Source organism: Phyllobates terribilis, unplaced genomic scaffold (genome assembly GCF_046119375.1).
Source record: "Phyllobates terribilis strain yellow unplaced genomic scaffold, ASM4611937v1 Scaffold_4__5_contigs__length_816908805, whole genome shotgun sequence".
Classification (NCBI taxonomy): Eukaryota; Metazoa; Chordata; class Amphibia; order Anura; family Dendrobatidae; genus Phyllobates; species Phyllobates terribilis.
In genome coordinates, this window is record NW_027362764.1 from 20022900 (window position 1) to 20042097 (window position 19198).

Below are 19198 nucleotides of genomic sequence, written 5' to 3' on the forward strand. Positions count from 1 at the left end.
TGAGATGTAGGACGAGATGTAGGGTGAGATGTAGGATGAGATATAGGACGAGATATAGGACGAGATATAGAACGAGATGTAGGACGAGATGTAGGGTAAGATATGGAATGAGATGTACGGTGACATATATAGCGAGATGTAGGATGAGATATAGGACGAGATATAGGACGAGATATTGGACAAGATGTAGGGTGAGATGTAGGACGAGATGTAGTGTGAGATGTAGGATGAGATATAGGACGAGATATAGGACGAGATATAGGACGAGATGTAGGACGAGATGTAGGACGAGATGTAGGGTGAGATGTAGGGTGAGATATGGAATGAGATGTACGGTGACATATACAGCGAGATGTAGAATGAGATGTAGGATGAGATATAGGACGAGATATAGGACGAGATATTGGACGAGATGTAGGGTGAGATGTAGGACGAGATGTAGTGTGAGATGTAGGATGAGATATAGGACGAGATATAGGACGAGATATAGGACGAGATATAGGACGAGATGTAGGACGAGATGTAGGACGAGATGTAGGGTGAGATGTAGGACGAGATGTAGGGTGAGATGTAGGACGAGATGTAGGACGAGATGTAGGGTGAGATGTAGGGTAAGATATGGAATGAGATGTACGGTGACATATACAGCGAGATGTAGAATGAAATGTAGGATGAGATATAGGACGAGATATAGGACGAGATATAGGTCGAGATATAGGACGAGATGTAGGACGAGATGTAGGGAAAGATGCAGAGCGAGATGCAGAGCGAGATTCAGGACGAGATGTAGGACGAGATGTAGAACGAGATGTAGGGCGAGATGTAAGGCGAAATGTAGGATGAGATGTAGGATGAGATGTAGGACGAGATGAAGGATGAGATGTAGGGCGAGATGTAGGGCGAGATGCAGAGCGAGATGCAGAGCGAGATGTAGGACGAGATGTAGGACGAGATGTAAGGCGAGATGTAGGGCGAGATGTAAGGCGAGATGTAAGGCGAGATGTAGGATGAGATGTAGGATGAGATGTAGGATGAGATGTAGGACGAGATGTAGGGAAAGATGCAGAGCGAGATGTAGGACGAGATGTAGGACGAGATGAAAGACGAGATGTAGGGCGAGATGCAGGGCGAGATGCAGAGCGAGATGTAGGGCGATATGCAAAGCGAGATGCAGAGCGAGATGTAGGATGAGATGTAGGGCGAGATATAGGGCGAGATGTAGGGCGAGATGTAGGATGAGATGTAAGATGAGATGTAGGATGAGATGTAGGAAGAGATGTAGGATGAGTTGTAGAATGAGATGTAGGACGAGATGTAGGATGATATGTAGGACGAGATCTAGGACAAGATGTAGGGTGAAATGTAGGGTGAGATGCAGGGCGAGATGTAGAGCAAGATGTAGATCGAGATGTAGGGCGAGATGTAGGATGAGATGTAGGACGAGATGTAGGGCGAGATGTAGGGCGAGATGCAGGGAGAGATGCAGAGCGAGATGCAGAGTGAGATGTAGGGCGAGATGCAGAGCGAGATGCAGAGCGAGATGTAGGGCGAGATGTAGGGCGAGATGTAGGGCGAGATGAAGAGCAAGATGTAGGACGAGATGTAGGATGAGTTGAAGGACGAGATGCAGAGCGAGATTCAGGACGAGATGTAGGTCGAGATGTAGAACGAGATATAGGACGAGATGCAGGATGAGATGAATGACAAAATGTAGGGCGAGATGTAGGATGAGATGTAAGATGAGATGTAGAATGAGATGTAAGATGAGATGTAGGACGAGATGAAGGACGAGATGTAGGGCGAGATGTAGGGCGAGATGCAGAGCGAGATGCAGAGCGAGATTCAGGACTAAATGTAGGACGAGATGTAGAACGAGATGTAGGACGAGATGTAGGATGAGATGAAGGGCAAAATGTAGGGCGAGATGTAGGGCGAGATGTAAGGCGAGATGTAGGATGAGATGTAGGATGAGATGTAGGATGAGATGTAGGATGAGATGTAGGACGAGATGAAGGACGAGATGTAGGGCGAGATGTAGGGCGAGATGCAGAGCGAGATGCAGAGCGAGATGTAGGATGAGATGTACGATGAGATGTAGGACGAGATGTAGGCAAAGATGCAGAGCGAGATGTAGGACGAGATGTAGGACGAGATGAAAGACGAGATGTAGGGCGAGATGCAGGGCGAGATGCAGGGCGAGATGTAGGGCGATATGCAAAGTGAGATGCAGAGAGAGATGTAGGATGAGATGTAGGGCGAGATGTAGGGCGAGATGTAGGATGAGATGTAAGATCAGATGTAGGATGAGATGTAGGAAGAGATGTAGGACGAGTTGTAGAATGAGATGTAGGACGAGATGTAGGATGATATGTAGGACGAGATCTAGAAAAAGATGTAGGGTGAGATGCAGGGCGAGATGTGGAGCAAGATGTAGATCGAGATGTAGGGCGAGATATAGGGCGAGATGTAGGGTGAGATTCTGGGTGAGATGCAGAGCGAGATGCAGAGCGAGATGTAGGGCGAGATGTAGGGCTAGATGTAGGGCTAGATGTAGGGCGAGATGCAGGGCGAGATGCAGGGCGAGATGTAGGGCGATATGCAAAGCGAGATGCAGAGCGAGATGTAGGATGAGATGTAGGATGAGATGTAGGACGAGATGAAGGACGAGATGCAGAGCGAGATCTAGGATGAGATGTAGGATGAGATGTAGGACGAGATGAAGGACGAGATGTAGGGCGAGATGCAGGGCGAGATGCAGGGCGAGATGCAGGGCGAGATGTAGGTCGAGATGCAGAGCGAGATGCAGAGCGAGATCTAGGATGAGATGTAGGATGAGATGTAGGACGAGATGAAGGACGAGATGTAGGGCGAGATGCAGGGCGAAATGCAGAACGAGATGTAGGATGAGATGTAGGGCGAGATGTATGGCGAGATGTAGGACGGGATGTAAGACGAGATGAAGGACGAGATGTAGGACGAGATGCAGGGTGGGATGTAGGGCGAGATGCAGGACGAGACATAGGACGAGATGCAGGGTGGGATTTAGGGTGAGATGCAGGTCGAGATGCAGGACAAGATGTAGAGTGAAATGGGGTGAAATGTAGGATGAGATATGGGGTGAGATGTATTGGGAGATCCAGGACAAGATGTAGGACGAGATGTAGGGCAAGATGCAGAACGAGATGCAGGGTGAGATGTAGGGCGAGATGTAGGGTAAGGTATGGAGCGAGATGTAGGGCGAGATATAGGGTGAGATGTAGTGTAAGATATGTGTTAGAACCTTGCTCTTAGGTCTTTTTTCCTTTGCTGGTCACATGACCTTGTTGGCCTATTTAATCCTGCTCCGCCCTTCTGGCTTTGCTGGACTTCATTGTATATCTACTTTCTAGCTAGCCTGTGCTCTGTATCTAACTCTGTTAGTTTGCTTGGTCTACGGACCTCTATGTTCTATCTATTTTGTTTGTTCGTCTGTCTGCTACTATTTCTGTTAGGAGGTGTCCCATATTCCTCCCAGTCCTTAGTACTTGTAGGGATTCCCTCCCCACATCTATAGGTCTCCGTACAGACTAGATTAGGACTTTAGCAGGTCTGATCGCAGGATCAGGTTCCCTGTTACATCGTAGGGATTCAGCTGAGTCCTATAGTATGGACAGATCTCCTCTCTTTCCTTAGCTTTGGTAGCAGAACATAACAGTAAGTCCAGCCAGCAAATTCTCTAAGGAAAGATTTTTCTGTTCCATCATGGTGTCGGTTCAGGATTTGGCTCATCGCCTGCAGGGACTCTCTCTGGAGGTGGCCGAGCTCCGTCAGCACGTGAGTAACTGTCCTGGAGCACATTTCTTGGAGCCTAAGGTATGTTTGCCGGATTTATTTTTTGGTGAACACCGAGAATTTTTTTCATTTAAAAATGCTTGCTTATTGTATTTTCGTTTGAGACCTAAGTCCTCTGGGGATGAATCCCAGCGCGTAGGGTTCATAATGTCACTTTTGCGCAAAGAGCCTCAGGAGTGGGCCTTTTCTTTGCAACCTAGTGATTCATGCTTCAGATCAGTGGATAGTTTTTTTTCTGCTTTGGGACTATTATATGATGATCCTGACCGTGTCGCATCAGCTGAGACTGAGTTGAGACGTTTAATACAAGGATCGGGTAATGTGGAAAAATATTGTACACATTTTCGTCGTTGGTCCACTCAAACAGGGTGGAACGATTCTGCTCTGAAAAGTCTATTTCTTGCTGGGCTCAGTGAAAGGGTTAAAGACCTGCTAATTGCTTATCCTACACCTGAGGATTTGCAACAGGCTATGCAATTAGCTATACGGGTGGATAGGAGACTGCGTGCTAGGGTTAATGAAAGCAAATCCTCTGCTATGTCAGTTTCTGGTTATGATAATGTGTGTATTAACAGTGGTGAACCGATGGAGATTGGATCGGTGGCACCTCGCTCTCAAGAAAAAGACCGTCGTTTTTCGGAAGGCTTGTGTTTCTATTGCGGAAAATCTGGTCATTTGATTAAAGGCTGTGAGCTTCGTATGAAGAAAGAAAAAAAAATGGTCAGTCACGCCCGTATTGCCTGTTTAAATTCCAAGGGTATATTTTTAGCTGCTTCCACGATTGCTCAGGAAAAATTAATGGAATTTCGGGTGTATGTTGATTGCGGGTCTACACTGAATGTAATTGATGGGGGATTTGTGGAAAAACTCAATTTAAAACCTGAACCTTTATCATCCCCCATTGCTGTGGTTTCTGTGGATGGCTCCCCTTTGAAGAATATTACTCTCAAGGTCTGTGAATTTCCTCTCACTATTAATGGTGTTCACCATGAGAAATTGGATTTGGTAGTGTTGAATAACTTGCCTTCTCCAGTAATATTGGGATTGCCCTGGTTAAAATTTCACAATCCTGTACTGGATTGGTCTACCAGTGAAATTAAATCCTGGAGCCATAAATGTTATGACAAGTGTTGTAACGGGCGTATTGCAGCTTTGGATAGGGGAGAATTGCCTGTTCCTATTCAGGATTTTTGGAGAGTTTTTTCTGAGAAAGAATCGCAGGTTTTGCCTCCCCATAGAGACTATGATTGTTCTATTGAATTTGTCCCTGGAGCGACTCTTCCTAAGAGTCGTTTATTTAACCTTACTATTCCTGAGAGGAAGGCTTTGGAGGAATACATACAGACAAGCTTGGCCGCCGGTCACATTAGGCCCTCTAAGTCTCCTGTGGCGGTTGGATTTTTTTTTGTAAAAAAAAAGGACGGCGGTTTACGTCCTTGTCTGGATTTTCGTGAGATTAACAAAATTACGGTACGCAATCCTTACCCACTGCCATTGATTCCTGATCTGTTTAACCAGTTATTGGGGGCCAAGTGGTTCTCTAAAATTGACCTTAAGGGGGCATACAATCTGTTGCGCATGAAGGAGGGTGATGAATGGAAGACTGCTTTTAACACTCCTGTGGGTCATTTTGAGAATCTGGTGATGCCTTTTGGTCTTACTAATGCTCCTGCATTTTTTCAGAATCTGATTAATGACATCCTTAGACCTTTGATCGGTAAAAATGTGGTTGTGTATTTGGATGACATTTTGATTTATTCGCCAGATCTGGAGTCTCATTGGCGGAGCGTGCGTGAGGTATTACAGTTATTAATGGACAATTCGCTTTTTGCTAAGCTGGAGAAATGTGAGTTCGCTGTACAGAGAATTAGTTTTTTGGGCTACATTATCTCCAGTGAAGGTTTTGAGATGGATCCGGTTAAGGTTCAGGCTGTGCAGGAATGGCCTAGGCCTATTGGTTTGAAATCGATACAGAGGTTTTTGGGTTTCGCCAATTACTATAGAAAATTCATAAAAAATTTTTCTAGTATTGTCAAACCGCTGACCGATCTCACCAGGAAAGGTGCTGATGCGGTTCAGTGGTCTTCTGAGGCCATTGAAGCTTTTGTGTATCTCAAGGAGAGGTTCACCTCTGCTCCCATCCTTATGCAGCCTGATGTTACTAGGCCGTTTTTGGTTGAGGTTGATGCTTCCTCTGTGGGGGTTGGCGCAGTATTGTCTCAGGATAACGGGGATGGATTACATCCCTGTGCCTTTTTTTCAAAAAAATTTTCGGAGACTGAACTGAATTACGATATTGGTAATCGGGAATTATTGGCTATTAAACTCGCATTTGAACACTGGCGCCACTTCTTGGAAGGTGCGGAATTTCCCGTTCAGGTTCTTACGGATCATAAAAATCTGATATATCTTGATGCTGCCAAGCGCCTGAATGCCCGTCAGGCTAGGTGGGCACTGTTTTTCTCGCGGTTTAATTTCTCCGTTACTTACATCCCTGGTACTAAGAATGTTAAGGCGGATGCCTTGTCTCGCAGTTTTTCTCCCATAGTCGGTGGTGAGAAAGAGGAGAACATTTTACAAGAAGGTGTTGTGATAGCTGCTTTAGACTCCGTTTTGGAAGATGAGATTCTTAAAGCTCAGGAGAATGCCCCATCTAACACTCCTCATGGGAGGTTGTTTGTGCCTGGGACCTTTAGGAGAGATTTGTTTGTTGAGTGTCACGAATCTCGGTTGGCAGGTCATCCCGGAATCTCTGAGACCAAGAGACTGGTGGGTCGCAGTTTTTGGTGGCCTGGATGGCAGAAGGAAGTCATTAAGTGGGTGCGCCAATGTACTATATGTGCTAGATCTAAGTCCTCACATACTCCTGCTGCGGGGTTGCTTTGTCCTTTGGAGGTCCCCAGTGCTCCTTGGACACATTTGGCTATGGACTTTATAACTGACCTTCCCCCCTCTGAGGGTTTTACTGTCATTTGGGTGGTCGTGGACCGTTTTAGCAAGATGTGTCACTTGGTTCCCTTCGTCAAACTGCCCTGCGCTAAAACTCTCGCTAAGGCCTTTGTCAAGGAAATTGTCAGACTTCATGGCGTTCCTACTGACATTGTTTCTGATAGGGGTCCTCAGTTCGTGGCTCGTTTTTGGCATGCCTTTTGTGACAGGTTGGGAATTCATTTGTCGTTTTCGTCCAGATATCATCCTGAATCTAATGGCCAGACAGAAAGGAAAAACCAGGATGTTGAGCAGTTCTTGCGTTGTTTTGTGGCAGACAATCAAGAGGGGTGGTCTGAGTTTCTGCCACTTGCCGAATTTGCTCTGAACAATCATACATCTTCTTCTGCTGGTTGTTCGCCTTTTTTTTGTTGTTCTGGGAGACATCCGTCGTTTGGGTCGTTCTCCAAGTTGGGATCTGCCGTGCCTGAGGAGGAGAATTTTTCCGGTGATTTGGAAAGAGTTTGGACGGATGTGCGTGGTAATCTTCAGGAGGCCAACAGAAAATCTAAAGACTACTTTGATAGGAAACGACAGGAGGTTTTGTTCGCTGTTGGTGACATGGTTTGGTTGTCCTCTAGGAATCTGCGGTTGAGGATTCCTTCTAAGAAATTGGGTCCCAAGTTTGTAGGGCCCTTTAAGGTGCTTCAGTTTGTCAACCAATCTGCTGTTAGGTTGGAGGTTCCTACCTCCTGGAGAATTAATCCGGTCTTTCATGTCTCTGTTAAAAAAAGCTGTTGTGTCGGATGGTGACGCCTCTGCCTCTGTTCCTCTGGTGGTGGAGGACGGGGAATATGAAATTTCTCGCATCCTTGACTCTAGACGGTATAGAGGTAGTTTGCAGTATCTTGTGGCCTGGAAAGGTTTCGGACCCGAGGATAACTCTTGGGTGAGGTCAGATGATGTTTCCGCGTCCAGACTTATCAGAGCGTTTCACAGGAGATTTCCTGATAAGCCTGGTCCTAGGGGATCCGGAGGATCCTCTTAGAAGGGGGGGTACTGTTAGAACCTTGCTCTTAGGTCTTTTTTCCTTTGCTGGTCACATGACCTTGTTGGCCTATTTAATCCTGCTCCGCCCTTCTGGCTTTGCTGGACTTCATTGTATATCTACTTTCTAGCTAGCCTGTGCTCTGTATCTAACTCTGTTAGTTTGCTTGGTCTACGGACCTCTATGTTCTATCTATTTTGTTTGTTCGTCTGTCTGCTACTATTTCTGTTAGGAGGTGTCCCATATTCCTCCCAGTCCTTAGTACTTGTAGGGATTCCCTCCCCACATCTATAGGTCTCCGTACAGACTAGATTAGGACTTTAGCAGGTCTGATCGCAGGATCAGGTTCCCTGTTACATCGTAGGGATTCAGCTGAGTCCTATAGTAGGGACAGATCTCCTCTCTTTCCTTAGCTTTGGTAGCAGAACATAACAATATGGAATGAGATGTACGGTGACATATACGGCGAGATGTAGAATGAGATGTAGGATGAGATATAGGACGAGATATAGTACGAGATATAAGACGAGATGTAGCACGAGATGTAGGGTGAGATGTAGGACGAGATGTAGGACGAGATGTAGGACGAGATGTAGGGTGAGATGTAGGATGAGATATAGGACGAGATATAGGACGAGATGTAGGACGAGATGTAGGGTGAGATGTAGGGTAAGATATGGAATGAGATGTACGGTGACATATACGGCGAGATGTAGAATGAGATGTAGGATGAGATATAGGACGAGATATAGGACGAGATATAGGACGAGATGTAGGGTGAGATGTAGGACGAGATGTAGGGTGAGATGTAGGACGAGATGTAGAATGAGATGTAGGATGAGATATAGGACGAGATATAGGACGAGATATAGGACGAGATGTAGGACGAGATGTAGGGTGAGATGTAGGGTAAGATATGGAATGAGATGTACGGTGACATATACGGCGAGATGTAGAATGAGATGTAGGATGAGATATAGGACGAGATATAGGACGGGCTGTAGGACGAGATGTAGGACGAGATGTAGGGTGAGATGTAGGACGAGATGTAGGGTGAGATGTAGGACGAGATGCAGAGTGAGATGTAGGATGAGATATAGGACGAGATATAGGACGAGATATAGGACGAGATATAGGATGAGATGTAGGACGAGATGTAGGGTGAGATGTAGGGTAAGATATGGAATGAGATGTACGGTGACATATAAATCGAGATGTAGAATGAGATGTAGGATCAGATATAGGACGAGATATAGGGCGAGATGTAGGACGAGATGTAGGACGAGATGTAGGGTGAGATGTAGGACGAGATGTAGGACGAGATGTAGGGTCAGATGTAGGATGAGATATAGGACGAGATATTGGACGAGATGTAGGACGAGATATATGGTGAGATGTAGGTTAAGATATGGAATGAGATGTACGGTGACATATACAGCAAGATGTAGAATGAGATGGAGAATGAGATATAGGACGAGATATAGGACGAGATGTAGGACGAGATGTAGGACGAGATGTAGGGTGAGATGTAGGATGAGATATAGGATGAGATATAGGACGAGATATAGGACGAGATGTAGGACGAGATGTAGGGTGAGATGTAGGGTAAGATATGGAATGAGATGTACGGTTACATATACAGCGAGATGTAGAATGAGATGTAGGATGAGATATAGGACGAGATATAGGACGAGATGTAGGACGAGATGTAGGATGAGATGTAGGGTGAGATGTAGGACGAGATGTAGGGTGAGATGTAGGATGAGATATAGGACGAGATATAGGACGAGATATAGGACGAGATATAGGACGAGATGTAGGACGAGATGTACGGTGAGATGTAGGGTAAGATATGGAATGAGATGTACGGTGACATATACAGCGAGATGTAGAATGAGATGTAGGATGAGATATAGGACGAGATATAGGACGAGATGTATGACGAGATATAGGACGAGATGTATGACGAGATGTAGGACGAGATGTAGGGTGAGATGTAGGACGAGATATAGGACGAGATGTAGGACGAGATGTAGGACGAGATGTAGGACGAGATGTAGGGTAAGATATGGAATGAGATGTACGGTGACATATACAGCGAGATGTAGAATGAAATGTAGGATGAGATATAGGACGAGATATAGGACGAGATGTAGGACGAGATGTAGAACGAGATGTAGGGTGAGATGTAGGACGAGATGTAGGGTGAGATGTAGGATGAGATGTAGAATGAGATATAGGACGAGATATAGGACCAGATGTAGGACGAGATGTAGGACGAGATGTACGGTGAGATGTAGGATAAAATATGGAATGAGATGTACGGTGACATATACATCGAGATGTAGAATGAGATGTAGGATGAGATATAGGACGAGATATAGGACGAGATATAGGACGAGATGTAGGACGAGATGTAGGGTGAAATGTAGGACGAGATGTAGGGTGAGATGTAGGATGAGATATAGGACGAGATATAGGACGAGATATAGGACGAGATGTAGAACGAGATGTAGGGTGAGATGTAGGGTAAGATATGGAATGAGATGTACGGTGACATATACAGCGAGATGTAGAATGAGATGTAGGATGAGATATAGGACGAGATATAGGACGAGATATTGGACGAGATGTAGGGTGAGATGTAGGACGAGATGTAGGGTGAGATGTAGGGTGAGATGTAGGGTAAGATATGGAATGAGATGTACGGTGGCATATACAGCGAGATGTAGAATGAGATGTAGGATGAGATATAGGACGAGATATAGGACGAGATATTGGACAAGATGTAGGGTGAGATGTAGGACGAGATGTAGGGTGAGATGTAGGATGAGATATAGGACGAGATATAGGACGAGATATAGGACGAGATGTAGGACGAGATGTAGGGTGAGATGTAGGGTAAGATATGGAATGAGATGTGCGGTGACATATACGGCGAGATGTAGAAGGAGATGTAGGATGAGATATAGGACGAGATATAGGACGAGATGTAGGACGAGATGTAGGACGAGATGTAGGATGAGATATAGGACGAGATATAGGACGAGATATAGGACGAGATATAGGACGAGATGTAGGACGAGATGTACGGTGAGATGTAGGGTAAGATATGGAATGAGATGTACGGTGACATATACAGCGAGATGTAGAATGAGATGTAGGATGAGATATAGGACGAGATATAGGACGAGATGTATGACGAGATATAGGACGAGATGTATGACGAGATGTAGGACGAGATGTAGGGTGAGATGTAGGACGAGATATAGGACGAGATGTAGGACGAGATGTAGGACGAGATGTAGGACGAGATGTAGGGTAAGATATGGAATGAGATGTACGGTGACATATACAGCGAGATGTAGAATGAAATGTAGGATGAGATATAGGACGAGATATAGGACGAGATGTAGGACGAGATGTAGAACGAGATGTAGGGTGAGATGTAGGACGAGATGTAGGGTGAGATGTAGGATGAGATGTAGAATGAGATATAGGACGAGATATAGGACCAGATGTAGGACGAGATGTAGGACGAGATGTACGGTGAGATGTAGGATAAAATATGGAATGAGATGTACGGTGACATATACATCGAGATGTAGAATGAGATGTAGGATGAGATATAGGACGAGATATAGGACGAGATATAGGACGAGATGTAGGACGAGATGTAGGGTGAGATGTAGGACGAGATGTAGGGTGAGATGTAGGATGAGATATAGGACGAGATATAGGACGAGATATAGGACGAGATGTAGAACGAGATGTAGGGTGAGATGTAGGGTAAGATATGGAATGAGATGTACGGTGACATATACAGCGAGATGTAGAATGAGATGTAGGATGAGATATAGGACGAGATATAGGACGAGATATTGGACGAGATGTAGGGTGAGATGTAGGACGAGATGTAGGGTGAGATGTAGGGTGAGATGTAGGGTAAGATATGGAATGAGATGTACGGTGGCATATACAGCGAGATGTAGAATGAGATGTAGGATGAGATATAGGACGAGATATAGGACGAGATATTGGACAAGATGTAGGGTGAGATGTAGGACGAGATGTAGGGTGAGATGTAGGATGAGATATAGGACGAGATATAGGACGAGATATAGGACGAGATGTAGGACGAGATGTAGGGTGAGATGTAGGGTAAGATATGGAATGAGATGTGCGGTGACATATACGGCGAGATGTAGAAGGAGATGTAGGATGAGATATAGGACGAGATATAGGACGAGATGTAGGACGAGATGTAGGACGAGATGTAGGGTGAGATGTAGGACGAGATATAGGACGAGATATAGGACGAGATGTAGGACGAGATGTAGGACGAGATGTAGGACGAGATGTACGGTGAGATGTAGGGTAAGATATGGAATGAGATGTACGGTGACATATACAGCGAGATGTAGAATGAGATGTAGGATGAGATATAGGACGAGATATAGGACGAGATATAGGACGAGATGTAGGACGAGATGTAGGACGAGATATAGGGTGAGATGTAGGACGAGATGTAGGGTGAGATATAGGACGAGATATAGGACGAGATATAGGACGAGATATAGGACGAGATGTAGGACGAGATGTAGGGTGAGATGTAGGGTAAGATATGGAATGAGATGTACGGTGACATATACAGCGAGATGTAGATTGAAATGTAGGATGAGATATAGGATGAGATATAGGACGAGATGTAGGACAAGATGTAGAACGAGATGTAGGGTGAGATGTAGGACGAGATGTAGGGTGAGATGTAGGATGAGATATAGGACGAGATATAGGACGAGATATAGGATGAGATGTAGAACGAGATGTATGGTGAGATGTGGGATGAGATATAGGACGAGATATAGGACGAGATATTGGACGAGATGTAGGGTGAGATGTAGGACGAGATGTAGGGTGAGATGTAAGGTGAGATGTAGGGTAAGATATGGAATGAGATGTACGGTGGCATATACAGCGAGATGTAGAATGAGATGTAGGATGAGATATAGGACGAGATATAGGACGAGATATTGGACGAGATGTAGGGTGAGATGTAGGACGAGATGTAGGGTGAGATGTAGGATGATATATATTACGAGATATAGGACGAGATATAGGACGAGATGTAGGACGAGATGTAGGGTGAGATGTAGGGTAAGATATGGAATGAGATGTGCGGTGACATATACGGCGAGATGTAGAAGGAGATGTAGGATGAGATATAGGACGAGATATAGTACGAGATATAGGACGAGATGTAGGACGAGATGTAGGACGAGATGTAGGGTGAAATGTAGGACGAGATGTAGGGTGAGATGTAGGACGAGATGTAGGGTGAGATGTAGGATGAGATATAGGACGAGATATAGGACGAGATATAGGACGAGATGTAGGGTGAGATGTAGGGTAAGATATGGAATGAGATGTACGGTGACATATACAGCGAGATGTAGAATGAGATGTAGGATGAGATATAGGACGAGATATAGGACGAGATATAGGTCGAGATATAGGACGAGATGTAGGACGAGATGTAGGGAAAGATGCAGGGCGAGATGCGGATCGAGATGTAGGACGAGATGTAGGGTGAGATGTAGAGAGAGATGTAAGGTAAGATATGGGGAGAGATGTAGGGCGAGATGTAGGATGAAATGTAGAGCTAGATGTAAGGCAAGATGTAGGACGAGATGTAGAGCTAGATGTAGGATGAGATGCAGAGCGAGATGTAGGATGACATGTAGGGGGCGACGTAAGGTGAGATGTAGGACAAAATATAGGACAAGATGTAGGGCAAGATGTAGGGTGAGATGTAGGATGAGATGTAAAGTGAGATGCAGGGCGAAATGCAGGGCGAGATGTAGGGTGAGATATAGGGCGAGATGTAGGATGAGATGTAGGGCAAGATGCAGGACGAGACGTAGGGTGAGATGCAGGTTGAGATGCAGGACAAGATGTAGAGTGAAATGGGGTGAAATGTACGATGAGATATTGGGCGAGCTGTAAGGTGAGATGTAGGGTGAGATGTAGGCGAGATGTAGGGTAAGATATGGAGCGAGATGTAGGGCGAGATATAGGGTGAGATGTAGGATGAGATGTAGACCGAGATGTAGGAAGAGATGCAGGGTGAGATGCAGGGCGAGATGTAGGGTGAGATGTAGGATGAGATGTAGGGCGAGATGTAGGATGAGATGTAGGGTGAGATGTAAGGTGAGATGTAGGGTAAGATATGGAATGAGATGTACGGTGGCATATACAGCGAGATGTAGAATGAGATGTAGGATGAGATATAGGACGAGATATAGGACGAGATATTGGACGAGATGTAGGGTGAGATGTAGGACGAGATGTAGGGTGAGATGTAGGATGATATATATTACGAGATATAGGACGAGATATAGGACGAGATGTAGGACGAGATGTAGGGTGAGATGTAGGGTAAGATATGGAATGAGATGTGCGGTGACATATACGGCGAGATGTAGAAGGAGATGTAGGATGAGATATAGGACGAGATATAGTACGAGATATAGGACGAGATGTAGGACGAGATGTAGGACGAGATGTAGGGTGAAATGTAGGACGAGATGTAGGGTGAGATGTAGGACGAGATGTAGGGTGAGATGTAGGATGAGATATAGGACGAGATATAGGACGAGATATAGGACGAGATGTAGGGTGAGATGTAGGGTAAGATATGGAATGAGATGTACGGTGACATATACAGCGAGATGTAGAATGAGATGTAGGATGAGATATAGGACGAGATATAGGACGAGATATAGGTCGAGATATAGGACGAGATGTAGGACGAGATGTAGGGAAAGATGCAGGGCGAGATGCGGATCGAGATGTAGGACGAGATGTAGGGTGAGATGTAGAGAGAGATGTAAGGTAAGATATGGGGAGAGATGTAGGGCGAGATGTAGGATGAAATGTAGAGCTAGATGTAAGGCAAGATGTAGGACGAGATGTAGAGCTAGATGTAGGATGAGATGCAGAGCGAGATGTAGGATGACATGTAGGGGGCGACGTAAGGTGAGATGTAGGACAAAATATAGGACAAGATGTAGGGCAAGATGTAGGGTGAGATGTAGGATGAGATGTAAAGTGAGATGCAGGGCAAAATGCAGGGCGAGATGTAGGGTGAGATATAGGGCGAGATGTAGGATGAGATGTAGGGCAAGATGCAGGACGAGACGTAGGGTGAGATGCAGGTTGAGATGCAGGACAAGATGTAGAGTGAAATGGGGTGAAATGTACGATGAGATATTGGGCGAGCTGTAAGGTGAGATGTAGGGTGAGATGTAGGCGAGATGTAGGGTAAGATATGGAGCGAGATGTAGGGCGAGATATAGGGTGAGATGTAGGATGAGATGTAGACCGAGATGTAGGAAGAGATGCAGGGTGAGATGCAGGGCGAGATGTAGGGTGAGATGTAGGGCGAGATGTAGGATGAGATGTAAGGCGAGATGCAGGGCGAGATGCGGGGCGAGATGCAGGGCGAGATGCGGGGCGAGATGCAGGGCGCGAGGTAAATCAAAACGTAGGATGAGATGGGTTGAAATATAGGATGAGATATGGAGTGAGATGTAAGGTGAGATATTAGAGAAAGAAATGATAAGATGTTGGGCGATCAGACTGAGGTGTAGGGTGAGATATAGAGAGTTGTGGGTGATATGTAGGGTGAGATATAGAGAGTTGTGGGTGATATGTAGGGTGAGATATAGAGAGTTGTGGGTGATATGTAGGGTGAGATATAGAGCAATACGACTGTGAGGTAGTGGGGGAGATATAGGGTGATATGTAAGATGGGAGAATTCATGAAATCTCATCCATGTAAGTAGGAGCCTACGTAACAAGCCCAACTGCAGTAGAGCGCGGCCATGTCTGAGAGAGTGAGGACTGCCACCTTAGAGCAGAGAAGAGAGGAGAGAAAAGAGAGTATCAGCCAGAAAGTCGCATGTTAGCTGCCATGAAGATGATTAATGGCCACAACAAAAGGGAGAAAAGAGATGTCAGAGGAGTGTGAGGAGAGGAGTGCCACGAGGCCTGATGAAGAGACCTCTGTAGTCCGACAGCGGCTGCCTAATGTCACTTATTTTATTTTTGTCAGTCATTAAAAGATCTCATAACCACAAGATTATTATTCTGATTGAAAACAATCAATCTTTTTCCAACTGGCGACAGAAACCAAAATATTTTTCCCTATCACCACACTGGGCACACGAGTGGCAGATATGGGTCCTTCCCTGGTAGAGATGAGCAGATCGGGCACAATTCAAATTCTCCTGTTTGCGTCACGGAGAAGTTGTCATCTGTGAATTTAATGCCCCTTTATATGATTTGTGGCATCTACAGACTCCAGAGCCCACACTCACCTCACCACTCACCTCAACTCAGCAAATGAATGGCCTGTGGCCGCCATTTTTTGGACTGTAGAGGGCCATCAAAAGGTCGAAAAATAAGAAAAATTATTTATACTCACCTTCCTGCGTACCCCTTTGGCCTCTCTGCTGCCTCATCGCATCTTCTGATCTCTGCCGCTCCCTCTGAAATCCCCAGGGCCTCTCACGCTCGGCCGGGACTTCCATCTCTGATGAAGTCCAGGACAGTTTTGCGCATGTGCTTTTAAGGTCATGACGAGAGTGAGGAGTGGAGGGCCGAAGAGGTGAGTGGTGAAGTGAGTACAAGGAGTTTTGTTTTTGACAACTTACGTTTGTGAACGGGCGATTTTGAATTTTACATGCATTATTGTAAGATATTATTCATATTATCCACATACAGAGTCACAGAGACAGTATGGAGGAGAATGAGTGAGGAGACAGTATAGAGTGAGGAGACAGTATGGGGGAGAATATGTGAGGTGACAGTATGGAGGAGAATGAATGAGGAGACGGTATGGGGAGAATGTGTGAGGAGACCGTATGGAGGAGAATGACTGAGGAGACAGTATGGGGGAGAATGTGTGAGGTGACAGTATGGAGGAGAATGACTGAGGAGACAGTATGGGGGAGAATGTGTGAGGTGACAGTATGGAGGAGAATGAGTGAGGAGACGGTATGGGGAGAATGTGTGAGGAGACCGTATGGAGGAGAATGACTGAGGAGACAGTATGGGGAAGAATGTGTGAGGTGACAGTATGGGGGAAATGTGTGAGGAGACAGTATGGGGGAGAATGTGTGAGGAGACAGTTTGGAGAGGAAGGACATGTGTGAAGAGACAGTATGGAAGAGAATGAGTAGGGAGCAGGGCCGGCGTTAGGGGCAGGCAGACTAGGTATCTGCCTAGGGCCCCCACTCTTCCAGGGGCCCCCGGCCCGCCACTGCCCAGCAACTATGGGGCCTGTGGTTCAGGGGAGACCCCCGACATCAGCGCCGCCCCCCGCATCGCGTATTCAACTGTATCGGCATCATAGATGCTGATACAGTTGATAGTAATGATGGAGGAAAGAGCGACATGTGACGCTCTCTCTCCCATCGTTCCCCCTCTGCCTCTGAAGCAGCATCATGATGTCATTGCGCACTACGCTGCGCAGGGCAGTGGTGCTACTGCGACGCGCTGCAGATACAGGAGCTGTGGGGGAACGAGGAGGAGAGGTAAGTATTATATTTATTTTTTAACTCACTGAGGCCATAATACTGGAGGACTGGGGGCTACATTTTGTTCTATATGGAGGCTGCATTATACTCTATATGGGGGCTGCATTATACCTTAAATGGCTGCGTTATACCTGCATTATACCCTAAATGGCTGCATTATACCCTAAATGGCTGCATTATACCTGCATTATACCCTAAATGGGTGCATTATACCTGCATTATACCCTAAATGGCTGCATTATACTCTAAACGGCTGCATTATACCTGCATTATACCCTAAATGGCTGCATTATACTTTAAATGGCTGCATTATACTGTATGGGGGGCTGCATTATACTGTATGGGGGCGCTACATTATATTCTATGGGACGGCATTATACTCTATGGAGGCTGCATTATACTGTATTGAAGACTATGGGGTGCATTATACTGTACGGAGGACTATGAGGAGTGCATTATACTGTATCTAGGACAATGGGGATGCACTATACTATGGGGAGTGCATTATACAATATGGAGGACTATGGGATGCATTATACTATATTAAGGACTAGGAGGGTGCATTATACAACATGAAGGACTATGGGGAGTGCATTATACTATATGGAGGACTATGGGGCGTGCCTTATAAAATATGGAGGAATATGGGGAGTGCATTATACTATATGGAGAAATATGGGGAGTGCAGTATACTATATGGAGGACTATGAAGAGTGCATTATACTATATGGAGAAATATGGGGAGTGAATTGTACTATACGAAGGACTATGGGGAGTGCATTATACTGTATGGAGGACTATGGGGGTGCATTATACTATATAGAGGACTATGAAGAGTGCATTATACTATATGGAGGACTGTGGGGAGTGAATTATACTATATGGAGAAATATGGGGAGTGCGTTATACTATATGGAGGAATATGGGGAGTGCATTATACTATATGGAGAAATATGGGGAGTGCAGTATACTATATGGAGGAATATGAAGAGTGCATTATACTATATGGAGAAATATGGGGAGTGAATTGTACTATATGGAGGACTATGGGGAGTGCATTATACTATATAGAGGACTATGGGGGTGCATTTTACTATATGGAGGACTATGGTGTGCATTATACTAAACTAGCAAAATTCTACCTATTCATCAAGTGATTGGATTGTTTATTCTGGAACAAAAATCATTGTTCTCAACAGCACATCGCCTGGTGAAGACAGCAGATATGCTGCTGATAGCATGATATGTATGGGGACAGATTGATCTATTAGTGATTGTTCTGTCCCCATCATTCTTCCTCAGCCAGTGTAAAGAAGCCGGAAAACAAGCGCGAACGACTCCAATACTGTCGATCACAGTTGTTTAACGGCCTGAATTCAACAAGTAAATACAACCGATATGTTTCTGTGTGATAGTGCAATATGTGAGCATTTGGGGCTTCACTTTAAACTTTAGCCTAGGGCCCCTCTTTGTCTAAAACCGGTCCTGGCGAGGAGACAGTATGGGGAGGGAGGAATGTGTGAGGAGACAGTATGGGGAGGGAGGACATGTGGGAGGAGACAGTATGGAAGAGAATAAGTGAGGAGATAGTATAGGAAGGGGGAAATGTTTGAGAAGACAGTATGGGGGAAATGTGTGAGGATACAGTATGGGGGAATGTGTGATGAGACAGTATGGAGGAGAATGAGTGAGGAGACAGTATGGGGAGGAGGAAATGTATGAGGAGACAGTATAAGGGAGAATGTGTGAGGAGACAGTATGGGGAGGGAGGACATGTGTGAGGAGACAG